We start from the raw sequence: 8,514 nt of genomic DNA on the forward strand, positions 1-8,514 counted from the left end.
ATAAGCAAAATACTACTTACGAATTGTAAGTAAATAATTAATAAACATACACATTAACCATTGCCATGTCGACTTAAATACAATTTGAGATAATTTTTTTTAAAAATTACAGATCATTTCCCAAGCGGGGAATCGAACCCCGGCCGCCGCGGTGAGAGCGCGGAATCCTAACCACTAGACCACTTGGGAGGCCGACGAGAAGCTACAGAAACACGATAGACAACAATAACTGTAACATTGATTTACCGTCGTAGTATACTTTAGAGTATATGAAGTTTTATACTGACATTGATGATTGAGTTACTGCTGAGTTAGGGAAGATATTAACCTCAAAAGGGAGATTTTGACCCGAAAGCTTGCAAGGAGGTGGACCCTGCTAAAAATATCATAGGTGGTCAGATTTGATGTTAAATCAGTTGACATTTTAAGACTGTTATTTCCAAGAATGAGAACAGCCTTTCTAACAGGCTTCCACGTAGTTTTTCGCCTCCGTAATTTTACTCACAAAGGTTTCCGTATGCCCCGATCAGCTTCGAATAGTAAATGAGCTGTGCTTCCAGCATTAGACTGAAAGCGCGAAATCTTAATTCTGAAGACTGACTGAAAGTTTAAAATAAAAAAAAATTAACTTTAACAAAACGAAAAAAAGAAAAGAAAAGAAAAAATAAAGAAAAGTACAAATTGCTTTCCAAATCGGGAAATCGAACTTCGGTTGCAGCGTTGAGCTCGCGAAAACGTAACAACTACATCACTTGCACGCTGATTCTGAAGCACCACTGGTACAAAAATTCTATCTTCCATTTATTCCGGTTACGTATATTAGAATATATTGTATTCTGTATTAAGGTGAATGTCTCTACTTCCGCTGCAGCTATTACTACTACTGTACCTAGAATAGCTGCTAATGCTGCTGCTGCTACTACTACTACTACTTCTACCACTACTACTACTACTTTAACGAAAGTTTTAGCTGATGCGAGAATCATATCGTAGTAGGCCTTGCCTGCTGGTGGTGGTGGTTTTGCAGGGCTTCAGAAGAGATTACATCAATCCACCGTACTCCATCTCAATGTTGCGTTGAGAGTGGCTGTATTAGCGGTTAAGGCCGAGCTGACAGAATCGTTAGCAAGCAAGGCAAAATGCTTTGCGGCATTTGGCCTTTCTTCTTGTTCTGAGTTCATATGCTGCCGGGGTCGATATTGCCTTTCATTCTTTTGAGGTCGGTAAAATAAGTGCCAATTGAACACTAGAATCGATGAGACCGACTTACCCCCTCCCCTAAACATACTGACGTTTTGCCAAAATTTCAGATAAATATTAGAATTTTTTATAATTATTAAGGGCAAAGACGACGAGGTGGTGGAATCGTTGACCAGTCAGGCTTGAAATGTTGAACGAAATTTCTTTCCAGTTTTCATGTATTGAGTTCATATCGCGCCAAGGTCAACTTTCTCTTTTCATTCCTTCTGGGTCGATAAATAAACTATCAGTCAATTACTGAGATTAATATAGTCGACTTTCTCCTCTAAATTGCTGACCTTGAGCCAAAATTTGAAAGCATTATTGTAATCATTATTAGGCCTTCTACCTCCAGTAGAAAGGATTATTATAATTATTATTGAGGCAGTAAGCTGGTATAATCATTAGAGACGACAAATAAAATGAATTATGTTAAATAAATTAAAAGATAAAGCTATTTCCCAAGCGGGGAATCGAACCCCGGCCGCCGCGGTGAGAGCGCGGAATCCTAACCACTAGACCACTTGGGAGACTTGCGGATAACACCTGAAACACAACTGATAACTGTAACACGTAACACTAATTCACTGTCGAAGTATACTTTACCGAAAGTATTCGTTGGTGAGAGAAATATATTGGCGTGGTCTTGTGTGCTGGTGGTGGTTCTGGGAGTAAAAAGTCAACAATACCCAATCTCAACATGTTCTGTTGGAATGTCAATGTTAGAAATTATTCAGTTATATATTTAAGATATGAGAAATTATGTACGTTATTTTCATTATTTACGTTTGACGGATATTTATCCTCATCCTATTTGTTGTTAACACAACATTTCGGCTGATATAACCTCCAGAATTTATCGGGAGTCTTGGGGTAAATTTCGAACATGGGTTCTCATTCCTAAGGTATTTTTCGATGTTATTATTATTATTATTATTATTATTATTATTATTATTATTATTATTATTATTATTCAAGTCACTGTTTGGAATCGAACTCGGAATCTTGGGGTTAGTAGCCCGCGCTCTTAACTACTACACTCACGGGCATATAGCGTAGTGGTTAAGAGCGCGGGCTACTAACCCCAAGATTCCGAGTTCGATTCCAAGCAGTGACCTGAATAATAATAATAATAACATCGAAAAATACTTTAGGAATGAGAACCCAGGTTCGAAATTTCCCCAAGACACCTGATGAAGGCTGGAGGGTATATCAGCCGAAACGTTGTGTTAACAACAAACAAGATGAGGACAAATATCCGTCAAATGTAAATAATGAAAGTAATAGAAATTATTCGTCTTTAAGTTCTGAGTTCAAGTTCGGCCGCGGTCGACTTTACTTTTCATCCTTACGGAGTGGATAAAATGAATACCAGGAGAATAGTGAGACATCGATGTAATCGGCTTGCATCTTCCCCTGAAATTGCATTCTTTGTGGCAAAATTTCGAAATCAATATTGGAAATTATCTCTCGCGAGAACCGCCTTCAGTTTAGAAAAGCGTGCGAGCAGACCCGTTGGGGCGTCACGCAAAATGCTCAGCGACATTTCGTCCGTCTTTAGGCTCCGAGTTTGAATTTCGCCGAGGTCGACTTTGCTTTTCAGTAAATACCTTTTGAACACTGGGGTAGATGTAACCCCGAACTTTTGAATTCAAATCCAGCCAAGATTAACTTTGCCTTTTTCATTTTTTTCGGGGGTCAATAAAATAAAGCGTTGTCAATTACAGATGTGCCAAAATTTGAAACTATTATTATTACTCTTGAGCCGGTGAGCTGGTAGGATCGTTAGGGGCGACAGATAAAATAATTAGTTGTATTTCTTCTTTTAGTTAATTGAAATTATTTAACACATTTTAATTGGCTATCTTGATACTTCAACGATTGTATGTCGGTGTGGATAAAATAAATTAGCAGATATATTAATGGCTTCAAATTTTGGCTCAAAGACAACAATTGATGCGAGTGCTCAACTTGAAATTATTTTATCCATTCCGAAAAACGAAAGGCAAAGTCGACCTCAGCCGCATTTGAATCCATAATATAAAAAGCTAGAAGAAATATCGCTAAGCAATTCTGGCTGTCCGGTGCCGCACCACATCTTAAAGTAATACGTTGAAAAATATTGATGTAAAGCAATAAACAAGATACTAATTTTCAAGTTACGAATTGTAAGTAAATAATTAATAAACATACATATTATCCATTGGCATGTCAACTTAAATACAATTTCAGATAAGTTTAAAATGAAAATTTATCGCTTCCCAAGCGGGGAATCGAACCCCGGCCGCCGCGGAATCCTAACCACTAGACCACTTAGGAGGCCGACGTCAATATACAGAAACACGACTGACATCAATAACTGTAACATTGATTCACCGTGATAGTACCCTTATGACTATATGATGTTTTGTATTGGGATTAATGGTTGAGTTACTGCTGAGTTGGGGAGGATATTAACCTCAAAAGGGAGATTTTGACCCGAAAGCTTGCAAGGAAGTGGACACTGCTAAAAATATCACAATTCGTCAGATTTGATGTTAAATCAGTCAACGGATAAAATATATTATGCCAAATGAATTAAAAGACAAAGAATTTTCCCAAGCGGGGAATCGAACCCCGGCCGCCGCGGTGAGAACGCGGAATCCTTACCACTAGACCACTTCGGAGACTTGCAGACGGTACCTGAAACACAACTGATAACATTAACTGTAACATTGGTTCACTGTTGAAGTATACTTTACCGAAAGTATTCGTTGGTGAGAGAGATACATTGACACGGTCTGGTCTGCTGGGGGTGGTACCGGTGCTTCAGCAATTCTGGGATTAAATAAGTCGAGAGTACCCAACCTCATCATGTTCTGTTGGAATGTCAATATTAGAAATTATTCGTCTTTAAGTTCTGAGTTCAGATTCGGCTGAAGTCGACTTTTCCTTTCATCCTTCCGGGATCGATAAAACGAGTATCAGTTGAATACTGAGGTCGATGTAACCAACTTGAATCCTCCCAAATTAACACTTGCGAGAACGACATTCGGTTTACAGCGGCAATCTGGCACAATCGTTAAAGCGTCACGCAAAATGCTTAGCGGCATTTCGTCAATCCTTACGTTCTGAGTTCAAATTCCGCCGAAGTGGACTTTGCCTTTCAGTAAGTACCGGTTGAACATTGGAGTTGATGTAATCCCGAACTTACTACTGGTCTTGTGCAAAAATTTGAAACTAATATTAGAAATTATTATAATTAGTGGTTTCACATTTTGAAACAAGGACAGCAATATTGGGGAAGGGGTTATGTCGATGACATCGACTCCAGTGTAATCTGGTACTTATTTTATCGACTCCGAAAAGGATAAAAAGCAAAGTCGACCTCAACGAATTTGACCTCAGAATGTAGTGGCAGGCGAAACAGCGGTAATCATTTCGCGGACGTGCTAACAATTCTGCCAGCTCTCCGTCTTACAAGATTATTATAATTAGTAAAGACAAAGACGGTGAGCTGGTAGAATCGTTGGCCCGTCAAGCATAAAGTACTTAATATTATTTTATTCCTCACTTTGTTTCGAGTTCAAATCCAGCCAAAATCAACATTGCCTTTTTCTTTCTTTCGGGGTCGATAAAATAAAGCACTGTCGATTACAGAGGTTGATGTAATCGACTTACGCCCTTTGGCAAAGATAATCCACTTACCTTATGCCAAAATTTGAAACTATTGTTATTATTATTAAGCCGGTTAGCTGGTAGGATCGTTAGGGGCGACGGATAAAATAATTAGTAGGTATTTCTTCTTTTAGTTAATTGAAAGTATTTAACACACGTTTCAACTGTCTATCTTGATACGTTTAACGATTGTATATCGGTGTGGGTAAAATAAATTGCCATATATTATAATAATGGCTTCAAATATTTGCTCATGGACAGCAGTTGACCCATGTGCTCAAATTGTAATTATTTTAATCAATCCGAAAGAATTAAAAGCAAAGTCGTCCTCAGCCGCGTTTGAACTCAGATTATAAAAAGCCGGAAGAAATATCGCTAAGCATTTCTGGCAGTCCGGTGTCAGAAATTTCTTATTACTTTTCATCGTATTTCTTTAAGAAGATACTAAATTGCAAGTTATCAATTGTAAGTAAATAAGTGACAAACATACATATTATCCATTGCCATTAAAAAAAAAAGTTAAATCGTTTTCCTGCGGGGAATCGAACCACGACCGCCGCGGAAAAAGCGCGGAACTCTAACCACTAGACAAGTTGGGAGGTCGTCGTAAAAGTACAGAAATACGGCAGACAACAGTAACTGTAACATTGATTCATCGTATACGTTAGGCTATATAATCTTTTATATTGAAATTGACGACTGAGCTACTGCAGAGTAGGATGTTAACCGCAAACCAGAGATTTGGTTCCGGGACCTTGCAGGAAAATGGTCCCTGTTAAAAATATCATCGATGGTCAGATCTGATGTTGAATCAGTCGATATATTAAAAGTGTTATTTCCAAGGATGACAACAGTCTTTCTAATACGCTTCCACATAGTTTTCACCTCCTAATTTTACTCAGAAAGGTTTTCGTTGATGTTAGGCTATAGTAGGAGATAGTTTCCAAAGGCACGGCGGATTGCTCTGATCAGCTTCGGATAATAAATAAACTATGTCCAGCATTATACTGAAGCTTTTAATATGCTGTGTTTGGGATACAAAGTTAAAAAAAAAAACTAACAAAAAAAGAAAAGTACCAATTGTCTTCCAAAGCGGGGAATCGAACCCCGGTTTGAACAGTGAGAGTGCGAAGTCTTAGCTAGTAGACCACTTGCATGCCAATTCTGAAAAAAACGATTGTAACTTCATTTTATTCCGGTATGTTAGAATATTGTGTATTCTGTATTGAAGTGGATAACTCTGTTCCTTTCACTGCAGCTACTACTTCTACTGTAGGTACATTTGCTGCTGCTTTTGCAACTGCTGTTGCTGCTGCATCTACTACTACTACTACTACTACTACTACTACTACTACTTCTACTACTACTACTTCTACTACTACTACTTTAACGAAAGTATTAGTTGGTGCCAGGATCATATTGTAGGGAGTCTTTTGTACCGGTGGTGTTGCAGGTGCTTTGATAGTTCTGGGATTAAATCAGTCTACAAAACCCCAACACACATTTTCTGTTGGAATGTCAGTACTAAAAATTATTCAGGCGGCGAGCTGGCAGAATCGTTAGCATGTCGGGCAAAATACTGATAACATCTCGTGTGTATTTATGTTCTGAGTTCATATGCCGTCGGGATCGATTTTTGCCTTTCATTTTTTCATGATCGATAAAATAAGTACCAGTTGAACACTGAAATCGATGTGACCGACTTAACCCTTCCCCTTAACTTGCTGGCATTTTGCCAAAATTTGAGATCAATATTAGAAATTATTATAATCATTAAGGGCAAAGACGACAAGGTTGTGGAATCATTGGCCAATCAGGCTTGAAATGTTTAACGAAATTTCTTTCTGCTCTTCATATTTTGAGTTCATATCCCTACAAAGGTCAACTTCGTCTTTTCATTCCTTCAGGGTCGATAAAACAAAATATCAGTCAATTAGAGATTGATGTAATCAACTTCCTCCATAAAATTGCTGACGTTGTATTATAAGACATGAAAGTATACTTGTTATTATTATTAGACCTTCTGTTGAAAGCATTATTATTATTATTATTATTGCGGTAGTGATTTGGTAGCATCGTTAGAGACGACGGATAAAATGTAATATGTCAATAAATTAAACGACAAAACACTTTCCCAAGCGGGGAATCGAACCCCGGCCGCCGCGGTGAGAGCGCGGAATCCTAACCACTAGACCACTTGGGAGACTTGTAGACAGTGCCTGAAACACAACTGATAACAATAACTGTAACATTGATTCACTGTCGAAGTGTATTTTACCGAAAGTATTCGTTGGTGAGAGAGATACATTGACGCGGTCTTGTCTGCTGGGGGTGGTACCGGTGCTTCAGCAATTCTGAGATTAAATAAATCGAGAGTACCCGACCTCAACATGTTCGTCTTTAAATTCTGAGTTCAGATTCGGCTGAGGTCGACTTTTCCTTTCATCCTTCCGGGATCGATAAAACGAGTACCAAGGCTGATGTAATCAACTTGCACCGCCCCGAACTTGAAATTGCAGTCTTTGTCGCAAAATTTGAAATTATTATTAGGAATTATATCTCGCGGGAACAATATTTAGTTCACGGCGGCAAGCGGGCAGAATCATTAGGGCGTCAGGCAAATTACTTAGTAACATTTCGTCCATCCTTACGTTCTGAGCTTAAATTCCGCCAAAGTGGACTTTGCCTTTCAGTAAGTACCAAGTTAGCATTGTGGTTGATGTAATCCCAAACCTACTATTCTTGCGCAAAAATTTGAAACCAATATTAGAAATTATTATAATTATTGGTTTCAAAATCGCCACAAGGACAACAATATTGGGGAAGGGGTTAAGTCGATGACATCGATTCCAGTGTAATCTGGTATTTATTTTATAGACACCGAAAGGATAAAAAGCAAAGTCGACATCAGCGGAATTTGAACTTAGTAGGTAGTGGCAGACGAAATATCGTTAAGTATTTCGCCGGGCGTGTTAACAATTCTGCTAGCTCGCTGCCTTAAGAAATTACTCTAACACAAACACGGTGAATTGGTGGAATCTTTGGAGCGTCAAGTATAAAATACTTAACGACATTTCTTTCCTCTCTTTGTTTCGAGTTCAAATTCAGCCAAGATCGACATTCCTTTTTCATTCTTTCGGGGTCGATAAAATAAAGCACTGTCAATTACAGAGGTTGATGCAATCGACTTACGCCCTTTGGCAAAGGTAATCGACTTGTGCCAAAATTTGAAACTATTGCTATTACTATTAAGCCGGTGAGTTGGTAGGATCGTTAGGGGCGACGGATAAAATAATTAGTGGTATTTCTTCTTTTAGTTACTTGAAAGTATTTAACACGTTTCAACTGTCTATGTTGATAATTCAACGATTGTATATCGGTGTGGGTAAATAAATTACCATATATTATAATAATGGCTTCAAATTTTGGCTCATGGACAGTAGTTGACCCATGTGCTCAATTTGTAACTATTTTATCCACTCCGAAAGAATTCAAGGCAAAGTCGTCCTCAACTGGATTTGATGTTAAAATATAAAAAGCCAGAAGAAATATTGCTAAGCATTTCTGGCAGTCCGGTGCCGTACGACATCTTAAAGTAATACGATGAAAATATTGCTG

At 38.3% G+C, this 8,514-nt stretch overlaps 4 non-coding genes across 4 annotated transcripts; all 4 read right to left on the minus strand.

Annotated features, from left to right (window-relative positions):
- Positions 1-117: 117 nt before the first annotated feature.
- On the minus strand, positions 118-189 carry Trnae-cuc (transfer RNA glutamic acid (anticodon CUC)). Its single transcript has one exon. It is a non-coding gene; the product is annotated as a tRNA-Glu (tRNA).
- Positions 190-1,697: 1,508 nt separating this feature from the next.
- Positions 1,698-1,769, minus strand: Trnae-cuc (transfer RNA glutamic acid (anticodon CUC)). Its single transcript has one exon. It is a non-coding gene; the product is annotated as a tRNA-Glu (tRNA).
- Positions 1,770-3,833: 2,064 nt separating this feature from the next.
- Trnae-cuc (transfer RNA glutamic acid (anticodon CUC)) lies at positions 3,834-3,905 on the minus strand. The gene has a single exon. It is a non-coding gene; the product is annotated as a tRNA-Glu (tRNA).
- A 3,122-nt stretch (positions 3,906-7,027) lies between these two features.
- Trnae-cuc (transfer RNA glutamic acid (anticodon CUC)) lies at positions 7,028-7,099 on the minus strand. Its single transcript has one exon. It is a non-coding gene; the product is annotated as a tRNA-Glu (tRNA).
- Between the last annotated feature and the right edge of the window lie 1,415 nt (positions 7,100-8,514).

This window comes from Octopus bimaculoides, chromosome 7 (genome assembly GCF_001194135.2).
Source record: "Octopus bimaculoides isolate UCB-OBI-ISO-001 chromosome 7, ASM119413v2, whole genome shotgun sequence".
Taxonomy (NCBI): Eukaryota; Metazoa; Mollusca; class Cephalopoda; order Octopoda; family Octopodidae; genus Octopus; species Octopus bimaculoides.